General features: G+C 38.2%; 1 long non-coding RNA gene and 1 other non-coding gene across 2 annotated transcripts in view; one reads left to right on the top strand and one right to left on the bottom strand.

Annotated features, from left to right (window-relative positions):
• The window catches only part of LOC126069539 (uncharacterized), a 568,225-nt gene that overhangs the window by 160,244 nt on the left and 395,755 nt on the right, over positions 1–12,226 (top strand). The window lies entirely within an intron of this gene.
• LOC126069785 (U6 spliceosomal RNA) lies at positions 7,161–7,267 on the bottom strand. Its single transcript, XR_007516055.1, has one exon. It is a non-coding gene; the product is annotated as a U6 spliceosomal RNA (small nuclear RNA).

The following is a 12,226-nucleotide window of genomic DNA, read 5'->3' as shown; positions in this document are numbered from 1 at the left end:
ATGGTTCCTGTCTTGGGCTAACAGAAGGTCTAGGGGCCATGACCACAGTCCTTCTAGTTTCAGTCAGGCCATTAAGTCTGGTCTTTTTACGAGGATTTGGGGTCTGCATCCCACTGCTCTCCTGCTCCCTCAGGGATTCTCTGCTGTGTTCCCTGCCATGGCAGGCATCAGTTGTAGCCGGGCACCATCTAGTTCTTCTGGTCTCAGGCTGATGTAGTCTCTGGTTTATGTGGCCCTTTCTGTCTCTTGGGCTCATAATTACCTTGTGTTCTTGGTGTTCATCATTTTCCTTTGCTCCAGGTGGTTTGAGACCAATTGATGCATCTTAGATGGCCACTTGCTAGAGTTTAAGACCCGAGACGCCACTCTCCAAAGTGCAATGGAGAATGTTTTCTTCATATATTCTATTATGCCAGTTGACTTAGATGTCTCCTGAAACCATGGTCCTCAAAGAACTTCAGGAAACTTCTTTGTTTTCGGTTTAGTCCAGGTGTGCTGACCTCTCCTGTATTATATGTTGTCTTTTCTTCACCTAAAGTAGTTCTTATCTACTATCTAATTAGTGAATACTCCTCTCGCTCCCTCCCTCCCTCCCCCTTCTCGTAACTATCAAAGAATATTTTCTTCTCTGTTTAAACTATTTCTCGAGTGCTTATAATAGTGCTCTTATACAATGTATGCCGTTTTACACCTAATTTCACTCAGCATAATGCTTTCCAAATTCCTCCATGTTATGAAATGTTTCACAGATTCATCACTGTTCTTTATCGATGTGTTGTATTCCATTGTGTGAATATACCATAATTCATTCATTCATTCATCTGTTGATGGGCACCTTGGTTGCTTCCATCTTTTCGCTGTTGTAAACAGTGCTGCAATCAACATGGGTGTGCATATACCTGTTCCTATAAAGGCTCTTATTTCTCTAGGATATATTCCAAGGAGTGGGATGGCTGGATCCTATGGTAGTTCTATTCCTAGCTTTTTAAGGAAGTGCCAAATTGATTTCCAAAGTGGTTGTACCATTTTACGTTCCTACCAGCAGTGTGTAAGTGTTCCAGTCTCTCTGCAACCTCTCCAACATTTAGTATTTTGTGTTTTTTTGATTAATGCTAACCTTGTTGGAGTGAGATGGAATCTCATTGTAGTTTTGATTTGCATTTCTCTAATGGCTAATGATCGTGAACATTTCCTCATGTATCTGTTAGCTACCTGAATGTCTTCTTTAGTGAAGTGTCTGTTCATGTCTTTTGCCCATTTTTTAATTGCGTTATTTGTCTTTTTGCAGTTGAGTTTTTTCAGTATTGTGTAGGTTTTAAAGATCAGGCGCTGATTGGAAAAGTCATAGCTAAAAACTTTTTCCCAGTCTATAGGTAATCTTTTTACCCTTTTGGTGAAGTCTTTGGATGAGCATAGGTGTTTTATTTTTAGGAGCTCCCAGTTATCTAGTTTTTCTTCTATATTCGTTCTACTGTTTTCTATACTGTTTATGCCATGTATGAGAGCTCCTAACATTGTCCCTATTTTTTCTTCCATGATCTTTATCATTTTAGATTTTATATTTAGGTCTTTGATCCATTTTGAGTTCATTTTTGTGCATGGTGTGGGGTATGGGTTTTGTTTCATTTTTTTTGGCAGATGGATATCCAGTTATGCCATTTGTTAAAAAGACTGTCTTTTCCCCATTTAACTGCTTTGGGGCCTTTGTCAAATATCAACTACACATATGTGTATGGATTTATGTCTGGATTTCAGTTCTGTTCCATTGGTCTATGTATCTGTTGTTTTACCAGCATCAGGCTGTTTTGACTACTGTGGCGGCATAATAGGTTCTAAAATCAGGTAGAGCGAGGCCCCCTGCTTTGTTTTTCTTTTTCAATAATGCTCTGCTTATCCGGGTCCTCTTTCCCTTCCATATGAAGTTGGTGATTTGTTTCTTCATCTCATTAAAGAATGTCTTTGGAATTTGGATTGGAATTGCGTTGTATCTATAGATAGCTTTTGGTAGAATAGATATATATATTTTTTTTATTAACTTTTATCGAGCTTCAAGTGAACATTTACAAATCAAGTCAGACTGTCACATATAAGTTTATATACATCTTACTCCATACTCCCACTTGCTCTCCCCCTAATGAGTCAGCCTTTCCAGTCTCTCCTTTCATGACAATTTTGCCAGCTTCCAACTCTCTCTATCCTCCCATCCCCCCTCCAGACAGGAGATGCCAACACAGTCTCAAGTGTCCACCTGATATAATTAGCTCACTCTTCAGCAACATCTCTCTCCCACCCATTGTCCAGTCCCTTTCATGTCTGATGAGTTGTCTTCGGGGATGGTTCCTGTCCTGTGCCAACACAAGGTCTGGGGACCATGGCCGCCGGGATTCCTCTAGTCTCAGTCAGACCATTAAGTATGGTCTTTTTATGAGAATTTGGGGTCTGCATCCCACTGATCTCCTGCTCCCTCAGGGGTTCTCTGTTGTGCTCCCTGTCAGGGCAGTCATCGATTGTGGCCGGGCACCAACTAGTTCTTCTGGTCTCAGGATGATGTAGGTCTCTGGTTCATGTGGCCCTTTCTGTCTCTTGGGCTCTTAGTTGTCGTGTGACCTTGGTGTTCTTCATTCTCCTTTGATCCAGGTGGGTTGAGACCAATTGATGTATCTTAGATGGCCGCTTGTTAGCATTTAAGACCCCAGACGCCACATTTCAAAGTGGGATGCAGAATGTTTTCATAATAGAATTATTTTGCCAATTGACTTAGAAGTGCCCTTGAACCATGGTCCCCAAACCCCTGCCCTTGCTCCGCTGACCTTTGAAGCATTCATTTTATCCCGGAAACTTCTTTGCTTTTGGTCCAGTCCAATTGAGCTGACCTTCCATGTATTGAGTGTTGTCCTTCCCTTCACCTAAAGCCGTTCTTATCTACTAATTAATCAGTAAAAAACCCTCTCCCTCCCACCCTCCCTCCCCCCCTTGTAACCACAAAAGTATGTGTTCTTCTCAGTTTATACTATTTCTCAAGATCTTATAATAGTGGTCTTATACAATATTTGTCCTTTTGCCTCTGACTAATTTCGCTCAGCATAATGCCTTCCAGGTTCCTCCATGTTATGAAATGTTTCACAGATTCGTCACTGTTCTTTATCGATGCGTAGTATTCCATTGTGTGGATATACCACAATTTATTTACCCATTCATCCGTTGATGGACACCTTGGTTGCTTCCAGCTTTTTGCTGTTGTAAACAGAGCTGCAATAAACATGGGTGTGCATATACCTGTTTGTGTGAAGGCTCTTGTTTCTCTAGGGTATATTCCGAGGAGTGGGATTTCTGGGTTGTATGGTAGTTCTATTTCTAACTGTTTAAGATAACGCCAGATAGATTTCCAAAGTGGTTGTACCATTTTACATTCCCACCAGCAGTGTGTAAGAGTTCCAATCTCTCCGCAGCCTCTCCAAAATTTATTATTTTGTGTTTTTTGGATTAATGTTTGTTGGAGTGAGATGGAATCTCATCGTGGTTTTAATTTGCATTTCTCTAATGGCTAATGATCGAGAGCATTTTCTCATGTATCTGTTAGCTGCCTGAATATCTTCTTTAGTGAAGTGTGTGTTCATATCCTTTGCCCACTTCTTGATTGGGTTGTTTGTCTTTTTGTGGTTGAGTTTTGACAGAATCATATAGATTTTAGAGATCAGGCGCTGGTCGGAGATGTCATAGCTGAAAATTTTTTCCCAGTCTGTAGGTGGTCTTTTTACTCTTTTGGTGAAGTCTTTAGATGAGCATAGGTGTTTGATTTTTAGGAGCTCCCAGTTATCGGGTTTCTCTTCGTCATTTTTGGTAATGTTTTGTATTCTGTTTATGCCTTGTATTAGGGCTCCTAAGGTTGTCCCTATTTTTTCTTCCATGATCTTTATCGTTTTAGTCTCTTTGTTTAGGTCTTTGATCCACTTGGAGTTAGTTTTTGTGCATGGTGTGAGGTATGGGTCCTGTTTCATTCTTTTGCAAATGGATATCCAGTTATGCCAGCACCATTTGTTAAAAAGACTATCTTTTCCCCAATTAACTGACACTGGGCCTTTGTCAAATATCAGCTGCTCATATGTGGATGGATTTATATCTGGGTTCTCAATTCTGTTCCACTGGTCTATGTGCCTGTTGTTGTACCAGTACCAGGCTGTTTTGACTACTGTGGCTGTATAATAGGTTCTGAAATCAGGTAGAGTGGGGCCTCCCACTTTCTTCTTCTTTTTCAGTAATGCTTTGCTTATCCGAGGCTTCTTTCCCTTCCATATGAAGTTGGTGATTTGTTTCTCTATCACCTTAAAAAATGACATTGGAATTTGGATCAGAAGTGCATTGTATGTATAGATGGCTTTTGGTAGAATAGACATTTTTACTATGTTAAGTCTTCCTATCCATGAGCAAGGTATGTTTTTCCACTTGAGTATGTCCTTTTGAATTTCTTGTAGTAGAGCTTTGTAGTTTTCTTTGTATAGGTCTTTTACATCCTTGGTAAGATTTATTCCTAAGTATTTTATCTTCTTGGGGGCTACTGTGAATGGTATTGATTTGGTGATTTCCTCTTCGATGTTCTTTTTGTTGATGTAGAGGAATCCAAGTGATTTTTGTATGTTTATCTTATAACCTGAGATTCTGCCATACTCTTCTATTAGTTTTAGTAGTTTTTTGGAGGATTCCTTAGGGTTTTCTGTGTATAAGATCATGTCATCTGCAAATAGAGATAATTTGACTTCCTCTTTTCCAATCCGGATGCCCTTTATTCCTTTGTCTAGCCTAATTGCTCTGGCTAGGACTTCTAGCACAATGTTGAATAATAGCGGTGATAAAGGGCATCCTTTTCTGGTTCCCTTTCTCAAGGGAAATGCTTTCAGGTTCTCTCCATTTAGAGTGATGTTGGCTGTTGGCTTTGCATAGATGCCCTTTATTATGTTGAGGAATTTTCCTTCAATTTCTATTTTGGTGAGAGTTTTTATCATAAATGGGTGTTGGACTTTGTCAAATGCCTTTTCTGCATCAATTGATAAGATCATGTGGTTTTTGTCTTTTGTTTTATTTATGTGGTGGATTACATTAATGGTTTTTCTAATATTAAACCAGCCTTGCATACCTGGTATAAATCCCACTTGGTCGGGGTGAATTATTGTTTTGATATGTTGTTGAATTCTATTGGCTAGAATTTTGTTGAGGATTTTTGCATCTATGTTCATGAGGGATACAGGTCTGTAATTTTCTTATGGCTTCATAAAATGAGTTGGGTAGTATTCCGTCATTTTCTATGCTTTGAAATACCTTTAGTAGTAGTGGTGTTAACTCTTCTCTGAAAGTTTGGTAGAACTCTGCAGTGAAGCCGTCCGGGCCAGGGCTTTTTTTTGTTGGGAGTTTTTTGATTACCGTTTCAATCTCTTTTTTTGTTATGGGTCTATTTAGTTGTTCTACTTCTGAATGTGTTAGTTTAGGTAGGTAGTGTTTTTCCAGGAATTCATCCATTTCTTCTAGGTTTGCAAATTTGTTAGAGTACAATTTTTCGTAGTAATCTGAAATGATTCTTTTAATTTCATTTGGTTCTGTTGTGATGTGGTCCTTCTCGTTTCTTATTCGGGTTATTTGTTTCCTTTCCTGTATTTCTTTAGTCAGTCTAGCCAATGGTTTATCAATTTTGTTAATTTTTTCAAAGAACCAGCTTTTGGCTTTGTTAATTCTTTCAATTGTTTTTCTGTTCTCTAATTCATTTAGTTCAGCTCTAATTTTTATGATTTGTTTTCTTCGGGTGCCTGATGGATTCTTTTGTTGCTCACTTTCTATTTGTTCAAGTTGTAGGGACAGTTCTCTGATTTTGGCTCTTTCTTCTTTTTGTATGTGTGCATTTATGGGTATAAATTGGCCTCTGAGCACTGCTTTTGCTGTGTCCCAGAGGTTTTGATAGGAAGTATTTTCATTCTCGTTGCATTCTATGAATTTTCTTATTCCCTCCTTGATGTCTTCTATAACCCAGTCTTTTTTCAGGCGGGTATTGTTCAGTTTCCAAGTATTTGATTTCTATTCCCTAGTTTTTCTGTTATTGATTTCTAGTTTTATTGCCTTGTGGTCTGAGAAGATGCTTTGTAATATTTCGATGTTTTGGACTCTGCAAATGTTTGTTTTATGACCTAATATGTGGTCTATTCTAGAGAATGTTCCATGTGCACTGGGAAAAAAAGTATACTTTGCAGCAGTTGGGTGGAGAGTTCCGTATAAGTCAATGAGGTCAATTTGGTTGATTGTTGTAATTAGGTCTTCCGTGTCTCTATTGAGCTTCTTACTGGATGTCCTGTCCTTCTCCGAAAGTGGTGTGTTGAAGTCTCCTGCTATAATTGTGCAGGTGTCTATCTCACTTTTCAGTTGTGTTAAAATTTGATTTATGTATCTTGCAGCCCTGTCACTGGGTGCATAAATATTTAATATGGTTATGTCTTCCTGATCAATTGTCCCTTTTATCGTTATGTAGTGTCCTTCTTTATCCTTTGTGGTGGATTTAAGTCTAAAGTCTATTTTGTCAGAAATTAATATTGCTACTCCTCTTCTTTTTTGCTTATTGTTTGCTTGATATATTTTTTTCCATCCTTTGAGTTTTAGTTTGTTTGTGTCTCTAAGTCTAAGGTGTGTCTCTTGTAGGCAGCATGTAGACGGATCATGTTTCTTTATCCAGTCCGAGACTCTCTGTCTCTTTATTGGTGCATTTAGTCCATTTACGTTCAGTGTAATTATAGATAAAGAAGTGTTTAGTGTTGTCATTTTGATGCCTTTTTATGTGTGTTGTTGACAATTTCATTTTTCCACTTACTTTTTTGTGCTGAGACGTTTTTCTTAGTAAATTGTGAGATCCTCTTTTTCGTAGTGTTTGACTTTATGTTTGTTGAGTCGTTACGTTTTTCTTGGCTTTTATCTTGAGTTCTGGAGTTGTTATACCTGTTTGTGGTTACCTTAATATTTACCCCTATTTTTCTAAGTAAAAACCTAACTTGTATTGTTCTATATCGCCTTGTATCACTCTCCATATGGCAGTTCTATGCCACCTGTATTTAGTCCCTCTTTTTGATTATTGTGATCTTTTACGTATTGACTTCAATGGTTCCCTGTTATGAGCATTATTTTTAATTAAAAATATGGAACGCTTCACGAATTTGCGTGTCATCTTTGCGCAGGGGCCATGCTAATCTTCTCTGTATCGTTCCAATTTTAGTATATGTGCTGCTGAAGCGAGCACGAGAAAAGATATTTTTATACTTTTAAGTCTTCCTATCCATGAGCAAGGTTTGTTTTTCCACTTATGTAGGCCTCTTTTCGTTTCTTGCAGAAGTATATTGTAGTTTTCTTTGTATGTCTTTTACATCTCTGGTAAGATTTATTCCTAAGTGTTTTATCTTCTTGGGGGCTATTGTAAATGGTATTGATTTGGCGATTTCCTCTTCAAGGTTCTCTTTGTTGGTGTAGACGAATCCAACTGATTTTTGTATATTTATCTTGTATCCCGATACTCTACTGAACTCTTCTATCAGTTTCAGTAGTTTTCTTGGGGATTCCTTAGGGTTTTCTGTGTATAAGATCATGTCAACTGCAAATACAGATGCTTTTACTTCTTCCTTGCCAGTCTGCACACACTTTATTTCCTTATCTAGCCTAATTGCTCTGGCTAGGACCTCCAGCACAATGTTGAATAAGAGTGATGATAAAGGGCATCCTTATCTGTTTCCCAATCTCAAGGGGAATGTTTTCAGGCTTTCTCCATTTAGGATGATTTTGGCTGTTGGCTTTGTATAAATGTCCTTTATTATGCTGAGGAATTTTCCTTCTATGCCTATTTTGCTGAGAGTTTTTATCATGAATGGGTGTTGAACATTGTCAAATGCCTTTTCTGCATCAATTGATAAAATCAAGTGATGCTTGTCTTTTTTTTATTTATATGATGGATTACATTAATTGTTTTTCTAATGTTGAACCATCCATGCATAGCTGGTATGAATCTCACTTGGTCATGGTGAATTTTTTGATATGTTGTTGAATTCTATTGGCTAGAATTTTGTTGAGGATTTTTGCATCTAAGTTCCTGAGGGGTATAGGTCTGTAATTTTTCTTTTTTTGTGGTGTCTTTACCTCATTTTGGTATCAGGGATATACTGGCTTCATAGAATGGGTTTGGGAGTATTCTGTCCTTTTCTGTGCTCTGAAATGCCTTCAGTAGTAGTGTGTTAAGTCTTCTTTCAAAGTTTGGTAGAACTCTTCAGTGAAGCCATCTGGGTCGGGGCTTTTTTTTTTTTTTTGCTGGGAGTTTTTTGATTACCTTTTCAATCTCTTCCTTTGCTATGGGTCTATTTAGTTGTTCTGCCTCTGTTTGTGTTAGTTTATGTAGGTAGTGTGTTTCCACGAGTTCATCCATTTCTTCTAGGTTTTCAAATTTGTGAGAGTACAAGTTCTCATAGTAATCTGATATGATTCTTTTAATTTCAGTTGGGTTTGTTGTAATATCGCCCATCCTATTTCTTATTTGGGTTATTTCCTTCCTTTCATGTTTTTCTTTTGTCAGTTTGGCCAATGGTTTATCAATTTTCTTAAATTTTTTCAAAGAACCAGCTTTTGGTCATGTTAATTCTTTCAATTGTTTTTCTGTTTTCTGTTTCATTTAATTCTGCTCTAATTTTTATTATTTGCTTCCTTCTGGTGCCTGAGGGTTTCTTTTGTTGCTCTCTTTCTATTTCTTCAAATTGTAGGGATAATTCTTTGATTTTGGCTCTTTCTTCTTTTTGGATGTGTGCGTTTACTGATATAAATTGACCTCTGAGCACTGGTTTTGCTGTGTCCCAAAGGTTCTGATAGGAAGTGTTTTCATTGTCATTGGATTTAAAGAATTTCTTTATTCCATCCTTAATGTCTTCTATACCCCAGTCTTTTTTGAGCAGGGCATTGTTTAGTTTCCAAGTGTTTGGTTTCTTTTTCCTGCTTTTTCTGTTATTGATTTCCACTTTTATGGCCTTATGGTCAGAGAAGATGCTTTGTAATATTTCAATGTTTTGGATTCTGGTAAGGCTTGCTTTAGGACCTAATATGTGGTCTATTCTGAAGAATGTCCATGTGCACTAGGAAAGAAAGTATACTTGGCTGCTGTTGGGTGGAGTGTTCTGTATATGTCTATGAGTTCAAGTTGGTTGATTGTGGCATTTAGATCTTCCCTGTCTTTTTTGGGCTTCTTTCTGGATGTCCTGTCCTTCACTGAAAGTGGTGTGTTGAAGTCTCCTACTATTGTTGTGGAGCTGGCTATCTCACTTTTCAATGCTGATAGAGTTTTTTTTAATGTATTTGCAGCCCTGTCATTGGGTGCAAAATATTTAATATGGTTCTCTCCTCCTGGTATACTGTCCCTTTAATCATTATATAGTGTCCTTCCTTATCATTTATGATGGACTTAACTTTAATGTCTGTTTTGTCAGAAATTAATATTGCCACTCCTGCTCTTTTTTTGATTGTTGTTTGCTTGATACATTTTTCTCCATCTTTTGAGTTTTAGTTTGTTTGTGTCTCTAAGTCTAAGGTGTGTCTCTTGTAGGCAGCATATAGAGGAATCGTGTTTTTTAATTCATTCCGCCACTCTCTGTCTCTTTATTGGTGTATTTAGTCCATTTACATTCAGGGTAATTATGGATAGAAAAAAATTTTTTTTTTATGAATTTAGTGGTATCGTTTTGATGTCTTTTTTGTGTGTGTTGTTGACAGTTTCTTTTTCCCACTTAATTTTTTGTGCCGAGTAGTTTATATGTTGTCTTTTCCTCATATTCGTTGTTGACTTTGTTTCTGCTGAGTCTCTACTTTTTTCTTGTATTTTATTTTGATATGTAGGATAGTTCTTCTCCTTTGTGGTTGCCTTAATATTTACCAGTATTTTTCTAAATTTAAACCTAACTTTTATTTCTTTTTATCGCTTTATCTTCCTCTCCGTATGAAAGATCTATGACTACAATTCTTAGTCCCTCTTTGTTGTTTTATTGTTGTCTTCTTTTACATAATAACATCGTTGTTTCCCTGTTTTGAGTGTTTTTTATCTTGATTTATTTTTGTGATTTCCCTGTCTGGGTTGACATCTGATTGCTCTGTCCAGTGTTCTAGTCTTAAGATGACACTTGATATTATTGATTTTCTAACCAAAGGACTCCCTTTAGTATTTCTTGTAGTTTTGGCTTGGTTTTTTATAAATTCCCTAAACTTCTGTTTATCTAGATATGTCCTAATTTCACCTTCATATTTGAGAGACAGTTTTGCTGGATATATGATTCTTGGCTGGCCATTTTTTTCCCTTCAATTTTTTATATAAGTCATCCCATTGCCTTCCTGCCTGCATGGTTTCTGCCGAGTAGTCCAAGCTTATTCTTATTGACTGTCCTTCGTAGGTGACTTTTCATTTATCCCTAGCTGCTCTCAAAATTCTCTCTTTATCTTCAGTTTTGGCAAGTTTAATTATAATATGTCTTGGTGACTTTCTTTTAAAATCTACCTTATGTGGAATTCGATGAGCATCTTGGATAGATATCTTCTCATCTTTCACAATATCAGGGAAGTTTTCTGCCAATAAATCATCAACAATTCTGTCTGTATTTTCTGTTATCCCTCCCTGTTCTGGAACTCCAATCACTCACAGGTTATTTCTTTTGATAGAGTCCCACATGATTCTTAAGGTTTCTTCATTTTTTAAATTCTTTTATCTGATTTTTCTTCAAATATATTGGTTCCAAGTGCTCCACCTTCAAGTTCATAAATTCTGCCTTCCACTTGCTCAGTTCTGCTCCTCTGACTTTCCATTGAGTTGTCTACTTCTGTAATTTTATTGTTAATTTTCTGAATTTCTGATTGCTGCCTGTCTTTGGATTTTTCCATCTTATTAAATTTTTTGTTATGTTTGTAAATAATCTTTTTCATTTCTTCAACTGCTTTGTCTGTGTATTCATTGGCTTTCTCTGCATATTGCCTGATTTCCTTCCTAATGTCTTGAAGGGTTCTGTATATTAATTTTTTGTATTCTGCCTCCAGTAATTCCAGGAAGGCATGTTCATCTAGAAAATCCCTTGATCCTTTGTTTTGAGATCTTGTTGAGGCAATCACGCTCTGTTTCTTTATGTGACTTGATCTTGACTGTTGTCTCCGAGCCATCCATAAGTTATTGTATTAGTTTATATTCTGTTTGCTTACCGTGTCATAGCTTCTCACTTTGTTTTGTTTTGTTATGCCCAAATAGGTTGCTTGAGTGAGCTAGCTTGATTATTTTCCCCTTTGAAGCTCTGACGTCCTGTCCTTAGATGGCTAGAGCTGTTATCAGGTATATCAATCTCGGAGTCCATTCACTTTTCTTGTATGAATTCAGTTCAGGTGTCCAGGTAGCTGATTATCAAGTGCGTGGTACAGGCTCTGTCCTACAGTCTTAGAGGGGCAGGGGTTATTGATGTATGTACCGGTATCCAGTTGCAGCAGGGTGTCACGCTCTGAACAAGGCTGGGGGCTGAGAACTGATCCCTGAGTGTCTCTGAGGAAAGCATGTCTCTGTTCCCTAGAGCATGTACGTGGGTGGGTTCTGCAGATGGACCGTGGGCACCCAATGTTTTGGGTTGTAAGGAGTGGGAGGTACCAGTTATCCTTGGACCCCTGCTGTGTGTTGCTGGGTTACCTGAGTGGAGCCACCAGTCCTTAGGCCCCTGATGTGGGCAGGTGAGGACCCTGTCTAACAGGCGAAGTGATGTCAAACATCAAACACCCACCGCTCCACCGCACAGCTGAAATAGCTGTAGTCTGCTAACAAGGGCCTATTCTTCTGAAATAGGCCCACACAGGTCCATGCAGAAGGGAAAGTTACTCAAAGTCCACAGACCATTTATGCCTGGGCAGGAGCCGCTTGTGTCCTGAGCTCCCCAGGTTAGTGGAGCTGGAAAATTATCTTTTCCCCTATTTGCGAGTTTATTCCTTCTCCAAGGCCAGGAAGATGGCTCTTGGCATTCAATAGGGCATATCTCAGGCCCAGGGAAATCGACATCCTCTGAAGCCTGGCTTCAGTGTGGGTGGTGTGGTAAAATATTTGCAAGTACTTAGCTTTTTCTGAGAGCACGGTTCTTCCCTGGTTCCAGAGGTGTGAGTAGGCTGTGTGGCTGGATGCTTCTCCCTGAGGAAACTGCAGCTGAATGCTAGTTCC

The sequence above is a fragment of the Elephas maximus genome, chromosome X (genome assembly GCF_024166365.1).
Source record: "Elephas maximus indicus isolate mEleMax1 chromosome X, mEleMax1 primary haplotype, whole genome shotgun sequence".
Classification (NCBI taxonomy): Eukaryota; Metazoa; Chordata; class Mammalia; order Proboscidea; family Elephantidae; genus Elephas; species Elephas maximus.
Note: the sequence above shows the minus strand (reverse complement) of the source record. Positions and strands in the feature narration are given on the sequence as shown.